The sequence below is a fragment of the Triticum aestivum genome, chromosome 5A, assembly GCF_018294505.1.
Source record: "Triticum aestivum cultivar Chinese Spring chromosome 5A, IWGSC CS RefSeq v2.1, whole genome shotgun sequence".
Classification (NCBI taxonomy): Eukaryota; Viridiplantae; Streptophyta; class Magnoliopsida; order Poales; family Poaceae; genus Triticum; species Triticum aestivum.
This window is the reverse complement of record NC_057806.1, coordinates 4,637,771-4,663,666: the sequence shown is the minus strand read 5'-3', so window position 1 is coordinate 4,663,666 and position 25,896 is coordinate 4,637,771. Positions and strand designations below refer to the sequence as shown.

The 25,896-nt window shown below is 45.6% G+C and overlaps 1 pseudogene; it reads right to left on the bottom strand.

Moving 5' to 3' along the window:
• Positions 1–1,193: 1,193 nt before the first annotated feature.
• Positions 1,194–4,905, bottom strand: LOC123106233 (probable periplasmic serine endoprotease DegP-like; annotated as a pseudogene).
• Positions 4,906–25,896: the final 20,991 nt, after the last annotated feature.

The window sequence follows — 25,896 nt, the reverse complement described above, 5'->3', positions numbered from 1 at the left end:
TGTTGGATATATATTTGTTGGATATATACATTGCTGGATATATATTTGTTGGATACATACATTGTTGGATATACATTGTTGCTGCTCTGAAGCAAGTAAAAAAATGCCATATGGGCTATAAGCCGTGTACCCCAGCAAATAGCACCCGGCTTATAGGCCATATAAGCCACGGGCAGGCTATAAGCCGTGTATCCCAGCAAAATGGCACCCGGCTTATAGGATAAATAAGCCACCGGAGGGCTATATAAGCCGTGTGCCTCAGCTATATGGCACCCGGCTTATCTATAAACCGTGCAACGTATAGGGCACTCAGCGTATGTATAAACTGTGCAACACACACTGGCACTCGGCTTATACAGACGGTGACACGTGGCCGTTAATAGCTGGCTGCCGTCATGTTACTTTATTAAGCCGAGTGGCTTGTATAAACACTCGGCTTATATATAAACCGAGTATTTTTGCCACGGCACGCTTATACCTGATAAGCCGGTCCACTGTAAGCCGTGTCATATAAGCCGGGAGTTTTACTCGGCTTATATATAAACCGAGTTTATATCGATATAAGCCGAGTTCTTTGGATACACGGCTTAAAAGTTTTTTCCTGTAGTGCATATCCAGAAAGAAAACTAAGAGCAAACGTGAAAGCAATGTTTAATCCACATTCTTTGCAAAATGTCACACAACTCAAAGTTAGTGCCACAAAACCCAGACATGCATCTCTTGTTCCAAAAAATCCTAAAACTTCCAAGTCTACAAATGGAATATGGACACTTTGGTAAAAAAACATGGGTGAAGTCTGTTCTGTACAACTTACTTGCTGCACACCACCTGTTTATAAAAATCGTAAACTTCCAAAATATCATAATAGTGTATGGTTTGGTGTGATATTTTACACATCAGATGTGTGTCATGTAAGAATGTATTGCACAATGCACATGAGCTTGCATACTTAGTGATAGCATTCTGTCTGGATAATAGGTGTGTACAAAAAAATAGAACATACATGCTTGAGAATTGACATAATAATCTGTAGACGGGGCTAGTTAAAAAAGGAGATTTGCACCTCTTGTAATAACTTCTCCAAGTTCTGATAATTTTGCAGTCAACTCTATGGTGCTCCATTGTTCTTTGAGTGTGTGAAACACCCCAACCTACGGAGTTTGCCAAACACATCTCTTAGAGCTAGCATTTTGCTAATAATACTTCGGTACAAATAAATGTATGGCCGGGATCAAGAAAACCGCCCTCATATATAGAAATGAACTTACAGAAATACGAACTTCAGCATCTAAAGTTCCCTTGTATATGCTCATCAGTGTATTTTCCAACTGATAATTGCAGGAAACAAAAACATTCTAGTCAAGACCGTGAAGTTACTAAATATCACACAAATTAAATTTATTTTCAGTTTGTTTACCTAACAAATCTCTAATTCACTCACCTCAATTGTGGAAGAAACAGGCTTTCCATTGAAAGATTCGATAATATCACCTTTTTGGATTCCAAATTTCTCAGCAGGCGACCCTCCCGGCACCTAATGTTCAAATGTCAATAATAAACCTTTACACAGATGAGAAATTGAGCACTTTCAGGAAGTCATTACCTACCTCTTGAACAATAAGACCATCATCAATGTTAAACATACGCCATAACATGTCAACATGAGCAGGTTCTAGAAGTTTGATGTCCTTAAACATCATTCCAAGATGAGGCCGGGCGATGTGCCTACATCAAATCAGATAATCATCATTTAACATATCTTTGGTGGAACCAGGCTTCCATCTAACATGTTAAAAAATCAACAATAATCAAATATTTTGATTCAAATAGAGTTCAGAAGGCCCAACAGGGATGAATCGTTCATAGTAGTTGACAAAAACTCATAGAGGGGATTTGATATTACGTAAAAGTAACACATTTTGCACTCTCAGCGCCGTTCTACTTGTTTCTTCCTATCTAGGCCCCATCAAAGATCTAGTTCTTGATTTTCTTACAAATGAGCATTATTGCTAAATTATTTACTGTAGCCACATGTTCAAACGAGATGATGATGATATTTTCTTTGAAAATCTTTACACAACTTATGGTCATTAAATTTCATAAAAGTGAGAAAATAGATACTACTAAAAATAATGACTCCTAAAAATACGTAAAAAGAACAATTAGGAGACACCACATTAGTCTAATACTATCACAGCACTGAGAGAGAAAACGTACTGATATTTCTTCCATGAATCCAAACAATTGAGCAAAATGAAGAAGGTATGAAAGACCCAAATCTCTTAGGGACGTTGACCATTCCGACAACTTCTCCACGCAGGTCAATAACTGGCCCCCCATAGTCAAACTGCAACAATTCATATTGGCAACATATATGAAAGTTTGCAAGAACAAAAAAAATGTTATAACAATAGATTGCAATATAGAACATAAAGATGACATCACACAAAACTCAAAACTGTACCAAATGTATATAATACTATCTAATGATAAGATATATCACCTCATTATCATCACCATGGCCATCTGCAGAACGGAAGTATACATTGTGGTGCCGCTCAAACATGGTTGGATTCAAATATTCTGCCCTGGCATATGTTATCCTTAGATTTAAGGAATTGTCTCTTCTGAGCCGAAAAACCTCTTGAGCAAATTCTACATCTTTTTCATTCAAAGATGGTAAGTTGATTGGTTGATCCACCTGAACGTTCAGGAAAGCGAGATCGTAGTGGGGCTGGAGATAGACCAGCTGGCCCTTTGCACTGGTGCCATTTAGCAAATGAACAGTGACCTAAAAATGGTTGCAGAACAGATTATATACGACTTTTGGTAAGCGAAGGTGTGTTTTGTTTCCATTTCGTTATTAGAAAAGGCCAATAGCACACACAAAAAACATGTGAATTGCAATACAAGATTATCATTTTTTTAGATGGAACCAGCTGTAAAAGATAGTACATGCATATATAGAAATTAATAGAAAAAGCACATTGACTCACATCAGCATCTGTAGCATACTCTTCACCGCCTGACCAGACACTGTAAGGAGCATCCTTGCGAATCAGCCGCGCAGTTGTCAAAACAAGGCCAGTTTTCTTCTCCTCATCCCAATCGACCCAGAAGCCAGAGCACCTTCTTAGCGGTTCACCATCTGTGTGATTCAAACAAAATATATATGTTAAGTTGCGCGACGACGGATCAACTAATCCAAATCATAGAGTGTACAAGGATACATATAAAAGTACCGCGAGAGGATGAAATCCCTAGAAGAAATTTCGCAGCGAGGAGCACAGCCTTGCTTCCGGATCGAAAGACGGGGAAAAGCTCGATGGTGTGAAACCTGGTGGCAGGTTTTATTTCTGATGCAAATCCTTGATTCCACCGAGAGGGCCATGGCGCATATATGAATAACCTCTTTGTGCTCTCTGCCAAATCTCTTTAGAAGAAATTATTTGCCCCCCTTACAAGTTAAAGGCACGGGCAAACATTACAAATGCTAGAATTCATACATATATTGTAATCTAGTGAATAAGTCAGGCATGTCAATTATATGTTAAGCTTGTGGAAATACAAGTGTTGTCACTGTAAATACAAAAGGAGTGGCCAGAGCAAGTATCTGGTTGCGTGGTGTGTCCACGCTCCCTTCGCGGCCATATCCACATAAGGGTCTCATTGTCAAACCAGTCGGTGTGAGGTAAGTGCTTATGTGGACTCTTACTTGTGTCTTTACATTCAAGATCTTTTGCAGATACTAACTTACTTGCCTTTTCATTGTGCAGGGCCTTGGTGGTTCTTCGAGAAGACATAAATGTGGGACATAAATATATAAATCGAGGGTAATTAATTGAACAGTTGCGTTATTACTTTTTTCTACAATGCGCATAAGCATGCATATCATATATTGAAGAAGAAGCGGCAAAGAAGCCGGATACATACAACGCCTTTCGGCCATTACAATGCCAATCACAAGGATTAGAATCCATATCCACCAAACGCACCCATCACAGGAACTACAATACATGCTCCACCTAGGCATGTCATGATGGACGGCAGAGACCTCTACAACAATGCCAAGACTCAAGGACAACACAGACCAACGTACCCCACCCACTACGCCAAGAGGAAGTCAGTAAGTGGACGGTAGGGCCTGGGCAAACCTACAGGAGTCATCATCGAGAGAGCTCCGGCAATGGTGTACATTAATTGCGCCTCGGAGGACCACGCCCAAAGTAGTAGCCGACACCAATAAGAGCCATGCCACCGGGACTCCTCGAGCACCAAGGAGGGAACGACGGAATTCCAGGTCGCCGCCGCCTGGTCCGAAGGCCGAACCAAGGGTTTCCCTTGAGCACGAGGGAGGGAGTCCACGGACGTTGCCATGCTAGCCTCAGTGTCATGAAGCAGGGATTTCTCCCAGCCCAAGATCATAAAACCAAAGTTCCGGAGCTGCTCAATCAGGCCGGCCACCGGCGCCCTCGTCGCGACCCCCGGCCTCAACACCACGCACCACCAGCCCGCCTCCCGCCACAAGCCATCCCTTCCCCACGCCAGATCCCCAAGGGCAGCCCCGAATCCGCTTCCAGATGCCGCCGGGGAGCCACGCCGCACCAGAGCTCGCGGCGCGATGCCTGCAACCCCGCCGCCAGCTAGGGGGCGCCAACGCTAGAGTAGTAAACTGATGACAAATTGGATGGTGGTCGGGAATCGTGCGATCATATTCATACCTGATTCTTCGTCGAGTCTAGCCTTTTCCATCTTGGCCAAGTAGTCATCGCCGAAGGAATCGGGATTAACCCCCGCCCATTGTGACGGATTAGGCAAGTCCTCGTCACTGTCGCTCCCCAGATCCACCACCTTCTTCTTCTTCTCCGGCAAGGGATCGTCTCGGCTGGTCGGATCGGCCGCCATGGTTCTTTTGTTGCTGGATCTCTCCGCACCCGCGCCCATCTTATTTCTCGGATCGATGGGAATCCACCGTCGACCGACCCTCTTGCAATCGCGCCGCTGCTACCGACTGTGTCGTGTTCGCCGTTGGGGTTAACCCTAAGCCGTACGTTGGGGTCGATCTGACCGTACACGGGGGTTTCCTGCTAATTTTTTGTGTACATGCGGTGGCAAAGGTGCCAACATCCGGCATCTAGCTCCTACGCCTGGTGTATCTCTCGGCGGAAGGAGTATCGCGTCGTACGCCAGCGTACGGGGCATGCGCCGCCTACTAGGGTTCGTTGCATCCCGCCATTTCTAAAAGTGATACCAGCGAAGGGTGCGGGGGAGTGGAACGAACCGCCGTAAATCTTTCCAGGGAGTACGTACGTACGAGGATGCATGCGTACGTACCCATATGGATTCCTACTTCATTTTCTTGTTAAGACTAGTAATAATGTACGTGCAATACACGTTTATATGTTGCATGTTGGTATTTGGTAAGATATTAATTACTTTTTTGCGGGAATGGTACTCCCTTCGGTCTTTTTTAGTTCGCCTATAAGATATTAACTACAGGAAAATCCCAGTTTCCCGCGTGTTATCCTATAAGCCGAGTGCTTTTTTTCGTGCACCCGGCTTATGCTCATCTAAGCTGAGTCTCGAGGAAAAAACACCCGGTAAATACAAAGAACTCGGCTTATGGTCATCTATAAGCCGAGTTTCGCAAAAAGCTCACGGCTAACATGAAACACATGGTATCTACGGGAAAAGGCACCCGGCTTACAGCACACACTCGGCAAAGACCTCTGCCACGTGTTTGCAACGGCAGTGGTTGACGGCGCCCGTCACGGAGCAGCCTATAAGCCGTGTGTCCGAAGAAGGCACCCGGCTTATAGCACATATAAGTCGTGTGCCCAAAACAGACACTCGGCTTATAGGAAATGTAAGCCGTGTGTCCGATAAAAGCACTAGGCTTACATTTTTGCGGTTTTTTTGCAACGGTAACATTTGTGCGAAATTGGTTTAAGATGGTTTTCATTGCATTTATATTTACTACTTAATTAGTATTATTATTCTCACCTATTTTTCTGTTGACTAGTTTTCATGTGTCTTATTTGTGAAATTCTTAATTTAACGCCAGTTTTAATATTTTGATGACTCCTTCGACACCCTAACGTAGCCGCCACCACACTTCTAGACGTGTAAGAGGCCTCGACGCAAGATTTGGCGGCATGGCTAGCCCCCGGAAATCGCCGGTCACAATCGTAGACACGCAAAGCGCAATCCGCGTAGAGGGAAGTGTTCAAATACTTCTGCATCACCAAAAATTATGAAAAATTACCATCCGTCCTATATCACATGTGCCCACGCCGTGTAAGAAAATCATGATTTTATCGCGCTCCGAGTGTTCAATAATATTCACGCCGCACCGTTACCGCAGAACATTTATTATACCGTGTCATCGCCGTCCCTGAGGGGGGCACACCCCGGAGCTGTGTGCTGCCTCTTCAGACATGCCACCACACCTTAAGGCATGTATGAGGGCCCCACGCGATGCTCCGGTGTTATTGCTACCCCCAAGGCCCCCGTCCTGCCAAACCCTGGAGCGGTTGACCAGAAGATCTAACCCTTTGACTTTTGCCGGACGGGCTTTGACCATTGGACCTCTCCACTCGGTTGTGGCAGGTCAGCCCATAGGAACACCTCAGAACAAGGTCCGGGCCAAACCCACCGCAAGATTCCCTCTGTGTCGACCCGACGCAGTCGTTTCCCCCCTCCAAGTGTCGGCGGGGGCGCCATCCGTGAAAGGGGTCACACTCCGGAGATGCGTGCCGGGTGTTGGCACCCACCACCACACTTCTAGATGTGTAAGAGGCCCCGACGCAAGATTTGGCGGCATGGCTAGCCCCCGGAGGCCACCGGCCACAATCGTAGACACGCGACGAGCAATCCGCATAGAGGGAATTGTTTAGATACTTCTGCATCACCAAAAATTATGAAAAATTACCATCCATCCTATATCACATGTGCCCACGCTGTGTAAGAAAATCATGATTTTATCGCGGTCCAAGCGTTCAATAATATTCACGCCGCACCGTTACTGGAGAACGTTTACTATGTTATGCCATCGACGCCCGTGACAGGGGCCACACCCCGGAGCCGCTTGCTACCTCTTTGGACATGCCACCACACCTTAAGGCATGCATGAGGGCCCCGCGCAATACTCCGGTGGCATTGCTACCCCCCAAGGCCCCCCGTCCAGCCAAACCCTGGAGCGGTTGACCAGGAGATCTAACCCTTTGACTTTCACCGGACGGGCTTCGATCAATGGACCTCTCCACTCGGTTGTGGTAGTTCAGCCCATGGGAACACTTCGAGACAAGGTTCGGGCCAAACCCACCGCAAGATTCCCTCTGTGTCGACCCGACGCGGCCGTTTCCCCCCTCCATGTGCAGACGCCGGCGCCGTTCATGAAGGGGGTCACACTCCGGAGGCTCGTGCCGGGTGTTGGCACCCGCCACCACACTTCTAGATGTGTAAGAGGCCCCGATGCAAGATTTGCCGGCATGGCTAGCCCCCGGAGGCCGCCGGCCACAATCATACACAAGCGACGAGCAATCCGCGTAGAGGGAATTGTTCAGATACTTCTGCATCACCAAAAATTATGAATAATTACCATCTGTCTTATATCACATGTGCCCATGCCGTGTAAGAAAATCATAATTTTATCGCACTCTGAGTGTTCAATAATATTCACGTTGAACCATTACCGCAGAACGTTTACTATACAGTGTCATCGCCGTCTGTGAGGGGGGCCACACCCCGGAGCCCCGTGCTGCCTCTTTGGACATGCCACCACACCTTAAGGCATGTACAAGGGCCCCGCGCGACGCTCCAGTGGCATTGCTAACCCCCAAGGACCCCGTCCCGCCAAACCCTGCAGCGGTTGACCAGGAGATCTAACCCTTTGACTTTCACCGTACGGGCTTTGACCAACGGACCTCTCCACCCAGTTGTGGTAGGTCAGCCCATAGGAACACTTCGGAATAAGGTTCGGGCCAAAGGCACCGCAAGATTCCCTCTGTGTCGACCCGACGCGGCAGTTTCCCCTCATCCATGTGCCGGCGCTGGCGCCGTCCGTGAAGGGGGTCACACTCCAGAGACGCGTGTCGGGTGTTGGCACCCGCCACCACACTTCTAGACGTGTAAGAGGCCCCGACGCAAGATTTGGCGGCATGCCTAGCCCCCGGAGGCCGCCGGCCACAATCGTACACACGCGGCGAGCAATCCGCGTAGAGGGAATTGTTCAGATACTTCTGCATCACCAAAAATTATGAATAATTACCATCTGTCTTATATCACATGTGCCCACGCCGTGTAAGAAAATCATAACTTTATCGCGCTCCGAGTGTTCAATGATATTCACGTCAAACCGTTACTGCAGAACATTTACCATACCGTGTCATCGCCATCCGTGAGGGGGGCCACACCCCGGAGCCGCGTGCTGCCTCTTCGGTCATGCCACCACACCTTAAGGCATGTATGAGGGGCCCACGCGATGATCCGGTGGCATTGCTAACCCCAAAGGCCCCCGTCCCGCCAAACCCTGCAGCGGTTGACCAGGAGATCTAACCCCTTGACTTTCACCGGATGGGCTTTGACCAATGGACCTCTCCACCCGGTTGTGGTAGGTCAGCCCATAGGAACGCTTCGGAATAAGGTCCGGGCCAAACGCACCGCAAGGTTCCCTCTATGTCGACCCGACGCCGCCGTTTCCCCCCTCCATGTGCCGGCGCCGGCGCCGACCGTGAAGGGGGTCACACTCCGGGGACGCGTGCTGGGTGCTGGCACTCGCCACCACACTTCTAGACGTGTAAGAGGCCCCGACGCAAGATTTGGCGGCATCGCTAGCCCCCGAAGGCCGCCGGCCACAATCATAGACACGCGAGGAGCAATCCGCATAGAGGGAATTGTTCAGATACTTCGGCATCACCAAAAATTATGAAAAATTACCATCCGTCCTTTATCACATGTGTGCACGCCGTGTAAGAAAATCATGTTTTTATCGCGCTCCGAGTGTTCAATAATATTCACGCCACACAGTTACCGCAGAACGTTTACTATACCGTGTCATCGCCGTCCGTGAGGGGGGGCACACCCTGGAGCCGCGTGCTGCCTCTTCGGACATGCCACCATACCTTAAGGCATGTATGAGGGCCCCGCGCGATGCTCCGGTGGCATTGCTACCCCCAAGGACCCCATCCCGCCAAACCTTGCAGCGGTTGACCAGGAGATCTAACCCTTTGACTTTCATCGGACGGGCTTTGACCAATGGATCTCTCCACCCGGTTGTGGTAGGTGAGCCCATAGGAACACTTCGGAACAAGGTCCGGGCCAAACACACCACAAGATTCCCTCCGTGTCGACCCGACGTGGCCGTTTCCCCCCCCTGCAATTTTCGGCGCTGAAACACTAGCAGTGCAATAAATCTCTCAAATATTCTTGGCGGGTCCGAAAAATGTAGTGGCCTGACACATGTCATTCGATGGCCTTCTTTGAGAGCATGAGAAGTTCCGAGGCCAACGGAGCAATAGGGCCTGCACTACTTTCACAAACCCGTCTCGTTCCCTCTTGGTACCCATAGACTACCTCGGAGATGGTGTAGTTTACAAGCGGCCTAATGTTAGGCCTATTCGAAATGCGCCCAAACTTTTACCACACCTTACAGGGGGCATTTGGTGACGCGTGCCAGCTCCCGAGGATTTCCGGCATCGTACGATTTTTCGATAATTTAAACAGTACGAGAGAGGGTAGGAAGACCGCTCGCACATGCGTGCGACCCAATGTTGGTTCGACATGTAACAATGACCTAATATATGTATGAAATAATCAATATTGGGGCACTTATCGGGAACTTATCGGTCGATTCGAGATAATGCGTAAATTGGTCAGTTTATCGGCATATCAGCCGATTTATCGGCATATATCGGCCAATTTATCTTATCGGACAGACACTGAAGCGATAAATCGGCCGGTTTACCGGAATATCGGCCGATATCTTGAACAATGAAAATAATGAAATAAGGGGAAAGGTTTCATTTATGAAAACAATAAAATAAAAAGAAAATAAATTAAGTATAATATAAATACAATAAAATGAAATACGGTAATTATTAAAAGTGAAATTAATAAAATTTTATATTGAGATAAAATAAAAATAAATTATAAACCATGTATCTAGCTATGACACTCGGCTTACCCAGGGCGGGACTTAGCGAAAATACACGTGCGCAGAGCTCATTTTTGGCCCAAATCGACCGTGCGCATAGCTCATTTTTGGCCCCAAACCGTGCCGCCCCCCTGTCTCTCCCCCCCGCGCCGTCCCTCTCCTCACGCCGCCGCCCACCCTCCACCCACCTGCCGCCTCGCCGTCACCCCCTCCCCCCGGTGCCGTCCTCTCCTCGGCGCACAGATCTCCCCCGCCCCCTTCCCGAGCATGAGGAGCCCCGAGCTGACCCGAGCCGGCCCTCCCATCGGCGCCGCCGCCCCTCCCCGTCCGCTAGGGTTGAGGTCGCCTGGCCATCTCCGCTACGCCACCTCCGCCGGCAGGTACCTCTCTCTCTCTCTCTCTCTGACCGGCCTATTTGTCTGTTGTCCAGGGCCGGCTCCTCCGGCGGCAAGGTGCTCCGGCAGTCCGGCGTGCCCCTGCTAATCTCCTCCTCGTGCAACAACGACATCAGCAACCAGGTATTGGTTCCCCTCCCTCCCCCAATTGCATCTTCAGGAACAAATGCATGTTCTGTTACATATTTGGTTCAGTTTGCATCTGTCCATTACTTTGTAATTTTATTTGAATCAATTGTGATGGACACAAACAGCAAGTGTATGAGATATGATCATAGATTTGGTTGGAAATAAGGCTGGCGTACATAAAAAACTGCATTTTGGAAAATGGCGACCCCCTGGTTTGGTTCTGTAACCTGGAGTTGGTACCTGACCTGAAATAAGGCCGCCCCATTTTTGCTCGTTCTCAAATTATGTAGGTTTGTGTTGTCAGGAGGGAATTTGACCCCCTGACCAGACACTGTAAGGAGCATCCTCTGTGCGAATCAGCCGCGCAGTTGTCAAAATAAGGCCCGTTTTCTTCTCCTCATCCCAATCGACCCAGAAGCCAGAGCACCTTCTTAGCGGTTCACCATCTGTGTGATTCAAACACAATATATATGTTAAGTTGCGCGACGACGGATCAACTAATCCAAATCATAGAGTGTACAAGGATACATATAAAAGTACCGCGAGAGGATGAAATCCCTAGAAGAAATTTCGCAGCGAGGAGCACAGCCTTGCTTCCGGATCGAAAGACGGGGAAAAGCTCGATGGTGTGAAACCTGGTGGCAGGTTTTATTTCTGATGCAAATCCTTGATTCCACTGAGAGGGCCATGGCGCATATATGAATAACCTCTTTGTGCTCTCTGCCAAATCTCTTTAGAAGAAATTATTTGCCCCCCTTACAAGTTAAAGGCACGGGCAAACATTACAAATGCTAGAATTCATACATATATTGTAATCTAGTGAATAAGTCAGGCATGTCAATTATATGTTAAGCTTGTGGAAATACAAGTGTTGTCACTGTAAATACAAAAGGAGTGGCCAGAGCACGTATCTGGTTGCGTGGTGTGTCCACGCTCCCTTCGCGACCATATCCACATAAGGGTCTCATTGTCAAACCAGTCGGTGTGAGGTAAGTGCTTATGTGGACTCTTACTTGCGTCTTTACATTCAAGATCTTTTGCAGATACTAACTTACTTGCCTTTTCATTGTGCAGGGCCTTGGTGGTTCTTCGAGAAGACATAAAGGTGCCATGCCAGCCAAGCAGCATCATTGGATGTCTTGGCAGGCATTATTACCCTCGCATGGTCCCCATAGGAGACGGTGAGGAGGAGCCAGCTTGGTCTTGGGAGCATTGGAAACGCGCTCCGGATACCGAAGACAAGTGGGGCAGGGTGTACAGCAGTGCTTACATGAAGAACAAGGTAATAATTTCATCCGGCTCGGAACTTCTGAACTTGTGCCCTTATGGATATTATTGCTTCTATTGCAGAATAGGGAGAGATGTTACGGCGAAGAGCCGCTCAATACATTCATGGGATTATGTCTCTCGCAAGTCAAAGAGACCAGAAGGGGGTGGGTCAACCGAGGTGCTGGCTTGAGGATTGATGCATACAGTGGGAAGTTCAAGGAGCACAACGGGCCCGACTCTGATCCGGCCTCAAGGGATATTGACGCTACGATTTCCGTCCAGTCAGGACAAGGCAATAAGTGTGGCTGGTTATATGTTGGCGACGGTGCCATCCGTAAGGACATTCCAAAACTCTCCCACCTCAGTGCTACCACGTCGAGCTCAGGTCCTGCTATAGAGTGTCGCCCACAACCTGGGCTGCACATGCTCTATCAATTCGAGGTATGTTTTGCTTAATTGACATTCCTTGTGATTTCTTCTTTGTATTGCAACGATGGTGAACTTGTTGCGATGGCATATTGTAGGCCCGCCTAGAGAAAGAAACCAGGTTGCAGGAGGAGGCTCAGGCGAATGCCCAGCTTAAACAGGAGCAAGCCATGAAAATGCAGCAACCCCTGTTTCAACAACAGCAATTCATGGCTACACAGCAGGCATCCCTGCAGGAGGCGTTCGCTCAGTTCAGAGCTAATATGCAGGGTTCCAATTTGCCGGATCTTCCTCCACTTCCACCTCTTCCTACTTTCAACTTTGTAAGTCTTCCAACTTTTCAATCATGCATCTTACCATCCTGCTTAAAGATCATGCATTACCATCTCCCCGTTTTGAAAGTGCAACTATCCCTAGGTGGTTTTGGTAATTCATAACAACATATAGCTCATTGAGCTAATGCTATTCCAAGATGATTATTTCAGGAAAGCTCAATGATTGGCATGGCATGGATGTGAAAGTGGAACCCTCAAAATGCTAAGGACAAAGAATTGGCTCAAGCTCAAAAGTTCAAGACTCTTCATTTTACATTTTAGTGATCCAAGATCACATTGAGTCTTTAGGAAAGCCAATACTATAAAGGAGGGATGAGGTGTTGCTTAATGAGCCTCTTGCTTTATGTGCTTGGTGATATGCTCCAAAATCCTCAACCACTTTTCCATAGCCACAAAAGACCTAAACCCTAAGCCAAACTCGGTCATAGCGATTCTTCCAATCCGGCGCCACCGAGTTTCTCTTGTCATTTGCCCTGCCAAACCCTAGCAATTCGGTCCTACCGATAAGGATCTCGGTCTCACCGAGATGGGATTGCAAACTCTCTGTTTCCCTTTCGTAACTTTTCGGTCTCACCGAAAGAGCGAATCGGTCCCACCGAGATTGCAATGTAAACTCTCTGTTTCCTTTTTGTAACATTCCGGTCTCACCGAAAGAGCAAATCGGTCTCATCGAGTTTACCTGACCAACTCTCTGGTTAGCTTATTGCCAAACTCGGTCTCACCGAGTTTGTGCAATCGGTCTCACCGAGATTACGTTATGCCCAAATCCTAACCGAATCGGTCCTACCAAGTTGCATGTCAGTCCCACCGAAATCTCTAACAGTCACTAGGTTTACCTTTTCGGTCCGACCGAGTTTTATGATTCGGTCCCACCAAGATTGGTAGATTGTGTGTAACGGTTGGATTTTGTGTGGAGGCTATAAATACCCCTCCACCTCCTCTTCATTCGTGGAGAGAGCCATCAGAACACATACACCATTCCAACTCATGTGTTCTGAGAGAGAACCACCTACTCATGTGTTGAGACCAAGATATTCCATTCCAACCATATGAATCTTGATCTCTAGCTTTCCCCAAGTTGCTTTCCACTCAAATCTTCTTTCCACCAGATCCAAATCCTATGAGAGAGAGTTGAGTGTTGGGGAGACTATCATTTGAAGCACAAGAGCATGGAGTTCATCATCAACACACCATTTGTTACTTCTTGGAGAGTGGTGTCTCCTAGATTGGCTAGGTGTCACTTGGGAGCCTCCGACAAGATTGTGGAGTTGAACCAAGTAGTTTGTAAGGGCAAGGAGATCGCCTACTTCGTGAAGATCTACCGCTAGTGAGGCAAGTCCTTCATGGGCGACGGCCATGGTGGAATAGACAAGGTTGCTTCTTCGTGGACCCTTCGTGGGTGGAGCCCTCCGTGGACTCGCGCAACCGTTACCCTCCGTGGGTTGAAGTCTCCATCAACGTGGATGTAGGATAGCACCACCTATCCGAACCACGGGAAAAACATCCGTGTCTCCAATAGCGTTTGAATTCTCCAAACCCTTCCCTTTACATTCTTGCAAGTTGCATGCTTTACTTTCCGCTGCCAATATACTCTTTGCATGCTTGCTTGAATTGTGTGATGATTGCTTGACTTGTCCTAAGATAGCTAAAATCTGCCAAGAACTAAAATTGGGAAAAGGTTAAGTTTTTATTTGGTCAAGTAGTCTAATCACCCCCCCTCTAGACATACTTTCGATCCTACAAGTGGTACCAGAGCTTTGGTCTCCATTTGCCTTGATCTCCATAGCTTTTGGTGATCATAGCCTTGGTTTCACAACCTAGGAGAGTATGGCGTCTAGCGAGGGAAATTATCACCGTAGAGGTCCTTACTTTGATGGCACTAATTTTGCTAGTTGGAAGCATAAAATGAAAATGCATATTCTTGGACATAATCCCGCCGTATGGGCTATTGTTTGTGTTGGTTTGCAAGGTGACTTCTTCGATGGGAGAGAACCAAACCGTGAAGCTACCGTGGATGAGTTGAAGATGTTGCAATACAATGCTCAAGCTTGTGATATTCTCTTCAACGGATTGTGCCCCGAAGAATTCAACAAAATCAGCCGTCTTGAGAATGCAAAGGAAATTTGGGACACTTTGATTGATATGCACGAAGGTACCGACTTCGTCAAGGAATCCAAGTTGGATGTGCTTCAAAGTCAACTTGACAAGTTCAAAATGAAGGATGGTGAAGGTGTCGCTGAAATGTACTCTAGGCTTGCTCTCATCACAAATGAGATTGTCGGCTTAGGAAGTGAAGAGATGACTGATAGATTCATCATCAAGAAGATCGTAAGAGCCTTGGATGGGAAATATGACACCGTGTGCACATTAATCCAAATGATGCCCAATTACAAAGATCTCAAACCAATGGAAGTGATTGGAAGGATTGTTGCTCATGAGATGTCACTCAAGGATAAAGAGTAACTTCACAACAAATCAAGTGGTGCCTACAAAGCCTCATGTGAAGTCCCCACATCATCAAGTGAGAAACAAAACTTCAATGAAGAATTGAGCTTAATGGTGAAGAACTTCAACAAGTTCTACAAGAGAAGAAGCAAAGATAGAAGCTTCAAGTCAAGGTCCTACAATGACAAAAGATCTTCTAGTCGAGAGCAAAACTGCTACAATTGTGGAAGACCCGGACACTATTCCAATGAGTGTACGGCTCCCTACAAGGGAAGAGAAGATTCTCCAAAAAGAAGAAGCAAAGAATCACCACCAAGAGAGAGAAGGAGTAGGGATGATCATTATGAACGGAGATACTCACGGAGGAGCAAGGATTCGGAAAGGAAGGAAAAATCATCAAGGAGCTACACAAAGCGAAGACATCAAGCTCATGTTGGTGAATGGGTATCCGGCTCCGACTCCGACAGCCACTCCGAGAGAAGTTATCACTCCGACTCCGAAGATACTCAAGATGAAGGTGTTGCCGGTCTAGCACTTGTGTCAACCAACTCCTACGACATATTTGACTCACCAAATGAAGGAATTGGAAGATGCTTCATGGCCAAAGGTCCTAAGGTAACACACCCCGAGTATGTTGATTTTAATAGTGATGAAGATGACTTGTTAGGTGATGATGATTTGCTTGTTGACAACTCTAGTGATGAGTATTATGGTGAAATATCAATTAATCATGCCAAAACGAATGACAATGATAAGGAGAAGATTGAGGCTCTAACTAAAGAACTAAACACTCTTAAGTTAGCCCATGAAACTATCTTCGAAGATCATCGAGAACTTTTAAGAGCTCATGAGAAATTACGCTTTGAAAAGCTTAATCTTGAGAAAGAGCATGAGTTCTTAAAAGCAATCAATGATGATCTCCGCAAGAAAAGTTCTTCTCACATTGCCAAGCGTTTACTTTTATCCACTTACATGCCTCAAGTCAAGTCTAGTAACAAGAACAAGAAAGATTCTTCCTCTAGTAGTAGCAATGATCAAGCTAAATCCAATATTGTTGCTTCTAGTAGTTCTCTTGATTCCACTAATGATTCTCTTAGCCAAGTTACACTTGAGCAAGAAAATAGCTTATTGAAGGGAATCATAGAGAAAGGAGTGTACAAAAGCCTTGCCGGGAGTAAGCAATTCGAGGAAATTGTGCGCAAGCAAGGAATGCACCGGAAGAATCAAGGTGTTGGTTTTGAACGAAAGTTCAATGCCAATGGAGTTGAGTGGGAAGAAGATCAATACCCCAAGACAAAGTTTGTTCCTCAACAAGAGAAGTATGACACTTCCTTCAAGGGAACACAAGCTCAAGATGATCTTCCACCACAAGACTACAAGCAAAAAGGCAAGGACAAGCTTCAAGAGGAGATTGATGCATTTGAAGAAGCTCCTAAGACCTTAGTCAAGTGGGTTCCCAAGACTACTTCAAGTTCCACTTCATCAAGTACGACTACAACTCCAAGGATTCCCATCAAGATGGTGTGGATCCAAAAGAAGAAGAAGAACTAGAGAGTTCTCGAGGGTGACTCCGCCAACATACCTCACTCTTATCATTTTGGCAAGAACAAGTGCAATCAACTTCCACATCTTGCACTAGTTCAAGGAGTCATAAACCCTCTTGTTGGTAAGACAAGGGACAAGGTAACCTAAAGTTTTCATGGACATCATCTTGTGTGTGCATCACTCTATGTCTATGGATATCCTTGTTTGTTCCTTGTGGGACTAACCCATGTAGGTATTGAAAGTGCAATTCACTCAAATGGATAGCTCCAAGTGATCTACATCAACATTGAGCATCCACATCTTCAACATCTACATGAAGTCATCATCGACAAAACCCAAGGTTAGTTCATCCCTCTTAGGGGGGATATCACATCTAGGGGGAGCTTTACTCTAAAACTTGAGCTAAAGCAACTCTAAAAGATGTGAACACAACAATGCTTTATGTAAAAGTGGTAACCCCACTTGAGCTTAAACGATGAGTATGACCTACGATCAAGTGTTCTCACTTGACTCCTAAGTCAATATACTCATATATAGATGACCTAGTCATCGCAAATTGCTTGATAGATGCTAGAATTGGTTGTGCATGCTTTGCCACATATTTCATTCGCCATCTTATTGTGTGAGCATGTTGGTTGCATATTTTACTCATTCAAGGACATCCACTTGTTGTTTTGATTGTTTGGCTTTATCTTCTTTTGCCAAGTGGATGGACAAGAATTCCTAAGTACCTCCTCTAGCTATCTATGCTTTTCTCGTCTCAAACTCTATTCATGCTGCATCACAAAATTTGATCAAGTCAGATTCGAACCACTCTGTGTGAGGAGCGCTCGGAGTCCCCGATTCGTCATAGACTTAAACTTCCAAAACCTCTTTATGAATCTTGGTCTGACCGATACTCCACTTTCGGTCCTACCGAGTTCATTAAGTTGATCTAGGTTTTCGATCTCGGTGCAACCGATTTGAACCTTTCGGTCACACCGAGTTGCAATAACTGCATACAGTTTTGCATCTCGGTGCCACCGAGTTGTTCCACTCGGTCACACTGACAGGGTCGGGCTATATATTGTCACAGGCAAAAATTTGGAAATTCCTCTGAACCCCTTCGCCCGCGCGATAGCCTGCTCTGCCTTCATGGTCTCTGGATCGTCTCCTCACCGCCAGCCGCCTCCAGTTGCTGGTCTCCGTCGCCGTCAACGGGAATTCTGCCCCGCCGTTGCCGCCGTAGCGAGTCTCCGCCGAACTAGCGTATGGACTCGATCTTTGTGCTATTCTCCAATCCAATTCATAGCACATTGTGATCATCATGATTCTTGCCACGTTTGATAAACTCCTATCCAGTCAAAGAACTCGTAGATTAGGTTTAATTCGAAAATTTTAGGGTTAGGTTTCCGCCGAAACCATCTCGGACCCACCGAGTTGAAAAACTCGGTCCCACCGATTTGGCTTATGCCATTGCACAAGTGAAACTCGGTCTGACCGAGAATTACTTATCGGTGTGACCGATTTTGGAACTCTGTGAAACCCTAGCAGTCTCGGTGCCACTGAACTGTGACTCGGTCTGACCGAGTTCACTAGTTCTGGTGCCAAAACTGCTTCGGTGTCACCGAGTTTTGAAATCTGTAGATCCGAGATGCTTTCAGTGGAAAACTAAAACTAAGTTTTTGAATTATTCTTTTGCAAAAATCTCTGTATTTTGTGATACTCATCCACTCTATCTCATCTATAATCTATTCACAGGGTCAGCAGTCAGTTTGGAACATGTCTGATCAGAGTGATAGCCAAAATTTGTCAGAGCAGCAAGTGGTGATGAGTGAGGGCACTAGTCCCTCAAGTTCCTCAGATGATGGCAGCAGGAGCACCCCCAGCAATCTGCCAAAAGCTGCCACTAGACAAAGGAAGAAGAGAACTTCTGATTCTGAAGATGAAGACTATGTGGCAGAGGAAGAGGCCACATCAAAGAGAGTTGAGCCAGCTCAAGGCACAAAGCCAGGGCTGAAGTGTTGGAAATATGCCCTAGAGGCAATAATAAATAAGTTATTATTATATTTCCTTGTTCATGATAATCGTTTATTATCCATGCTAGAATTGTATTGATAGGAAACTCAGATACATGTGTGGATACATAGACAACACCATGTCCCTAGTAAGCCTCTAGTTGACTAGCTCGTTGATCAATAGATGGTCACGGTTTCCTGACCATGGACATTGGATGCCGTTGATAACGAGATCACATAATTACGAGAATGATGTGATGGACAAGACCCAATCCTAAGCATAGCACTAGATCGTGTAGTTCGTATGCTAAAGCTTTTCTAATGTCAAGTATCATTTCCTTAGACCATGAGATTGTGCAACTCCCGGATACCGTAGGAGTGCTTTGGGTGTGCCAAACATCACAACGTAACTGGGTGGCTATAAAGGTACACTACAGGTATCTCCGAAAGTGTCTGTTGGGTTGGCGCGAATCAAGACTGGGATTTGTCACTCCGTGTGACGGAGAGGTATCTCTGGGCCCACTCGGTAGGACATCATCATAATGTGCACAATGTGATCAAGGAGTTGATCATGGGATGATGTGTTACGGAACAAGTAAAGAGACTTGCCGGTAACGAGATTGAACAAGGTATCGGGATACCGACGATCGAATCTCGGGCAAGTATCGTACCGCTAGACAAAGGGAATTGTATACGGGATTGATTAAGTCCTTGACATCGTGGTTCATCCGATGAGATCATCGTGGAACATGTGGGAGCCAACATGGGTATCCAGATCCCGCTGTTGGTTATTGACCGGAGAATGTCTCGGTCATGTCTGCATGTCTCTCGAACCCGTAGGGTCTACACACTTAAGGTTCGATGACGCTAGGGTTATAAAGGAAGTTTGTATGTGGTTACCGAATGTTGTTCGGAGTCCCGGATGAGATCCCGGATGTCACGAGGAGTTCCGGAATGGTCTGGAGGTAAAGATTTATATATAGGAAGTCCTGTTTCGGCCATCGGGACAAGTTTCGGGGTCATCGGTATTGTACCGGGACCACCGGAAGGGTCCCGGGGGTCCACCGGGTGGGGCCACCTACCCCGGGGGCCACATGGGCTGTAGGGGGTGCGCCTTGCCTACATGGGCCAAGGGCACCAGCCCCAAGAGGCCCATGCGCCTAGGGAAACCCTAAAGGAAGAGTCCCAGAAGGGGAAGGCACCTCCTAGGTGCCTTGGGGAGAGGGAAACCTCCCTGGTCGCCGCCCCCCTAGGAGATTGGATCTCCTAGGGCTGACGCACCCCCCTTTGGGATCCCTATATATAGTGGGGAAGGAGGGCCTCTCAAGACGCACCTTTTGCCTTGGTGCAGCCCTCCCTCTCTCCCAAGTCCTTCTCCTCTCCCGTGGTGCTTGGCGAAGCCCTGCGGGATTGCCACGCTCCTCCACCACCACCACGTCGTTGTGCTGCTGCTGGATGGAGTCTTCCTCAACCTCTCCCTCTCTCCTTGCTAGATCAAGGCATGGGAGATGTCACCGGGCTGTACGTGTGTTGAACACGGAGGTGTCGTCCGTTCGGCACTAGGATCATCGGTGATTTGGATCACGACGAGTACGACTCCATCAACCCCGTTCTCTTGAACGCTTCCGCGCGCGATCTACAAGGGTATGTAGATCCACTCCTCCCTCGTTGCTAGATGACTCCATAGATTGATCTTGGTGACACGTAGGAAAATTTTGAATTATTGCTACGTTCCCCATCAGTGGCATCATGAGCTAGGTCTATGCGTAGATTCTATGCACGAGTAGAACACAAAGAAGTTGTGGGCGTTGATTTTGTTCAATATGCTTGCCGTTACTAGTCTTATCTTGATTCGACGGTATTGTGGGATGAAGCGGCCCGAACCAACCTTACACGTACTCTTACGTGAGACCGGTTCCACCAACAAACATGCACTAGTTGCATAAGGTGGCTGGCGGGTGTCTGTCTCTCCCACTTTAGTCGGATCAGATTCGATGAAAAGAGTCCTTATGAAGGGTAAATAGAAATTGGCATATCACGTTGTGGTTTTGCGTAGGTAAGAAACGTTCTTGCTAGAAACCCATAGCAGCCACGTAAAACATGCAAACAACAATTAGAGGACGTCTAACTTGTTTTTGCAGGGTATGCTATGTGATGTGATATGGCCAAAAGGATGTGATGAATGATATATGTGATGTATGAGATTGATCATGTTCTTGTAATAGGTATCACGACTTGCATGTCGATGAGTATGACAACCGGCAGGAGCCATAGGAGTTGTCTTTATTTATTTATGACCTGCGTGTCAACTTAAACGTCATGTAATTACTTTACTTTATTGCTAAAGTGTTAGCCATAGTAGTAGAAGTAATAGATGACGAGACAACTTCAAGAAGACACGATGATGGAGATCATGATGATGGAGATCATGGTGTCATGCCGGTGACAAGATGATCATGTGGCCCCAAGATGGAGATCAAAGGAGCTATATGATATTGGCCATATCATGTCACTATTATTTGATTGCATGTGATGTTTATCATGTTTATACATCTTATTTGCTTAGAACGACGGTAGTAAATAAGATGATCCCTCATTAAAATTTCAAGAATGTGTTCTCCCCTAACTGTGCACCGTTGCTAAAGTTCGTCGTTTCGAAGCACCACGTGATGATCGGGTGTGATAGATCCTTACGTTCACATACAATGGGTGTAAGACAGTTTTACACATGCAAAACACTTAGGGTTAACTTGACGAGCCTAGCATGTGTACAGACATGGCCTCGGAACACAGAAGACCGAAAGGTCGAGCATGAGTCGTATAGAAGATATGATCAACATGAAGATGTTCACCGACGTTGACTGGTCCGTCTCACGTGATTATCGGACACGGCCTAGTTGACTCGGATCATGTAATCACTTAGATGACTGGAGGGATGTCTATCTGAGTGGGAGTTCATAAGATGAACTTAATTATCCTGAACATAGTCAAAAGGTCTTCGCAAATTATGTCGTAGCTCACGCTTATGTTCTACTGTTTAGATATGTTCCTAGAGAAAATTTAGTTGAAAGTTGATAGTAGCAATTATGCGGACTAGGTCCGTAAACTGAGGATTGTCCTCATTGCTTCATAGAAGGCTTATGTCCTTAATGCACCGCTCAGTGTGCTAAACCTCGAACGTCGTATGTGGATGTTGCGAACATCTGACGTACGCATTTTGATAACTACGTGATAGTTCAGTTGAACGGTTTAGAGTTGAGGCACCAAAGACGTTTCGAAACGTCGCGAAACATATGAGATGTTTCGAGGGCTGAAATTGGGATTTCAGGCTTGTGCCCACGTCAAGAGGTATAAGACCTCCGACGATTTTCTTAACCTGCAAACTAAGGGAGAAAAGCTCAATCGTTGAACTTGTGCTTAGATTGTTTGAGTACAACAATCATTTGAATCAAGTGGGAGTTGATCTTCCAGATGAGATAGTGATGTTTCTCCGAAGTCATTACCACCAAGCTACTAGAGCTTCGTGATGAACTATAATATATCAGGGACACATATGATGATCCTTGAGATATTCGCGATGTTTGACACCACAAAAGTAGAAATCAAGAAGGAGCATCAATTGTTGATGGTTGGTGAAACCACTAGTTTCAAGAAGGGCAAGGACACGAAGGGATACTTCATGAAACGGCAATTCAGCTGCTGCTCTAGTGAAGAAACCCAAGGATAAACCCAAACCCAAGACTAAGTGCTTCTGTAATAAGGGGAACAGCCACTGGAGCAGAATTACCCTAGATACTTGGTAGATGAGAAGGCTGGCAAGGTCGATAGAGGTATATTGGATATACATTGTGTTGATGTGTACTTTACTAGTACTCCTAGTAGCACCAGGGTATTAGATACCGGTTCGGTTGCTAAGTGTTAGTAACTCGAAATAAAAGCTACGGAATAAACGGAGACTAGCTAAAGGTGAGCTGACGATATGTGTTGGAAGTGTTTCCAATGTTGATATGATCAAGCATCGCACGCTCCCTCTACCATCGAGATTGGTGTTAAACCTAAATAATTGTTATTTGGTGTTTGCGTTGAGCATAGACATGATTGGATTATGACTATCGCAATACGGTTATTCATTTAAGGAGAATAATTGTTACTCTGTTTATTTGAATAATACCTTCAATGGTCTTACGCCTAAAATGAATGGTTTATTGAATCTCGATCGTAGTGATACACATGTTCATGCCAAAAGATATAGGATAGTAATGATAGTACCACCCACTTGTGGCACTGCCACATAAGTCATATCGGTATAAAACGCATGAAGAAGCTCCATGTTGATGGATCTTTGGGCTCACTCGTTTTTGAAAAGTTTGAGACATGCGAACCATGTCTATTGGTGTGTATGCATGAAGAAAATCCATGCAAATGGACCGTTTGGACTCGCTTGATTTTGAATCACTTGAGACATGCAAATCATACCACATGGGCAAGATGACTGAAAGCCTCGTTTTCAGTAAAATGGAACTGGAAAGCAACTTGTTGGAAGTAATACATTTTGATGTGTGCAGTCCAATGAGTGCTAAGGCGTGTAGTGGATATCGTTATGTTCTTACTTCACAGATGATTTGAGTAGATGTTGAGTATATTTACTTGATGAATCACGAGTCTGAATTATTGAAAGGTTCAAGTAATTTCAGGGTGAAGTTGAAAGATCGTCGTGACAAGAGGATAAAATATCTATGATATGATCATAGAGATGAATATCTGAATTACGAGTTTGGCACAGAATTAAGACATTGTGGAAATTGTTTCACAACTGATATAGCCTGGAACACCATAGTGTGATGGTGTGTCCGAACATCATAACTGCACCATATTGGATATAATGCATACCATGATGTCTCTTATCGAATTACCACGATAGTTTATGGGTTAGGCGCTAGAGACAACCACATTCACTTTAAATAGGGCACCACGTAATTCCGATGAGATGATACTGTATGAACTATGGTTTAGAGAAACCTAAGCTGTCATTTCTTAAAAGTTTGGGGCTGCGGCGCTTATGTGAAAAAGTTTCAGGCTGATAAGCTCGAACCCAAAGTGGATAAATGCATCTTCATAGGACACCCAAGACAGTTGGATATACCTCCTGTCTCAGATCCGAAAGCAATAAGGGATTGTTTCTAGAATCGGGTCCTTTCTCGAGGAAAAGTTTCTCTCGAAAGAATTGAGTGGGAGGATGGTGGAGACTTGATGAGGTTATTGAACCGTCTCTTCAACTAGTGTGTGGCAGGGCACAGGAAGTTGTTCCTGTGGCACCTACACCAATTGAAGTGGAAGCTTATGATAGTGATCATGAAACTTCAGATCAAGTCACTACCAAACCTCGTGGGATGACAAGGATGCGTACTACTTCAGAGTGGTACGTAATCCTGTCTTGGAAGTCATGTTGCTAGACAACGATGAACCTACGAGCTATGGAGAAGCGATGGTGGGCCTGGATTCCGATAAATGGCTTGAGGCCATATAATCCGAGAGAGGATCCATGTATGAAAACAAAGTGTAGACTTTGGCAGAATGGCTCGATGGTCGTGAGGCTGTTGAGTACAGATGGATTTTAAAAGGAAGACGGACAATGATGGTAAATGTCACCATTGAGAAAGCTCGACTTGTCGTTAAGATGTTTTCTGACAAGTTCAAGGAGTTGACTACGATGAGACTTTCTCACTCGTAGCGATGCTAAGAGTCTGTTGGAATTATATTAGCAGGCACTGCATTATTTATGAAATCTTGCAGATAGGATGTCAAAACATTGTTTCCTCGATGATTTTCTTGAGGAAAGGTTGTATGTGATACAACCGGAAGGTTTTGTCAATCCTGAGAGATGCTAATAAGTATGCAAAGCTCCAGCAATCCTTCTGAGGACTGGAGTAAGCATCTCGGAGTTGGAATGTATGCTTTGATGAGATGATCAAAGATTTTGGGTTTATACAAAGTTTATGAGAAACTTGTATTTCCAAAGAAGTGAGTGGGAGCACTATAGAATTTCTGATGAGTATATGTTGTTGACATATTGTTGATCAGAAATGACGTAGAATTTCTGGAAAGCATGTAGGGTTATTTGGAAAGTGTTTTTCAATGGAAAGCCTGGATAAAGCTACTTGAACATTGAGCATCAAGATCTATAAGGATAGATCAAAACGCTTAATAGTACTTTCAAATTAGCACATACCTTGACATGATCTTGAAGGTGTTCAAGATGGGTCAGTCAAAGAAGGAGTTCTTGCCTGAGTTGTAAGGTATGAAGTTAAGACTTAAAGCTCTACCACGGCAGAATAGAGAGAAAGGACGAAGGTCGTCCCCTATGCTTAAGACATAGGCTCTACAGTATGCTATGCTGTGTACCGCACCTGAAGTGTGCCTTGCCATGAGTCAGTCAAGGGGTACAAGAGTGATCCAAGAATGGATCACAGGACAGCGGTCAAAGTTATCCTTAGTAACTAGTGGACTAAGGAATTTTCTCGATTATGGAGGTAGTAAAAGAGTTCGTCGTAAAGGGTTACGTCGATGCAAGCTTAACACCTATCCGGATAGCTCTGAGTAGAGATACCGGATACGTATAATGGAGCAACAATTTAGAATAGCTCCAAGTAGAACAGTTATTTGGAATAGCTCCAAATAGAACGTGGTAGCTACATCTAGGAGATGACATAGAGATTTGTAAAGCACACACGGATCTGAAAGGTTCAGACCCGTTGACTAAAACCTCTCTCACAAGCAACATGATCAAACCCAGAACTCATTGAGTGTTAATCACATAGTGATGTGAACTAGATTATTGACTCTAGTAAACTCTTTGGATGTTGGTCACATGGCGATGTGACCTGTGAGTGTTAATCACATGGCGATGTGAACTAGATTATTGACTCTAGTGCAAGTGGGAGACTGTTGGAAATATGCCCTAGAGGCAATAATAAATAAGTTATTATTATATTTCCTTGTTCATGATAATCGTTTACTATCCATGCTAGAATTGTATTGATAGGAAACTCAGATACATGTGTGGATACATAGACAACACCATGTCCCTAGTAAGCCTCTAGTTGACTAGCTCGTTGATCAATAGATGGTCACGGTTTCCTGACCATGGACATTGGATGTCGTTGATAACGAGATCACATCATTACGAGAATGATGTGATGGAC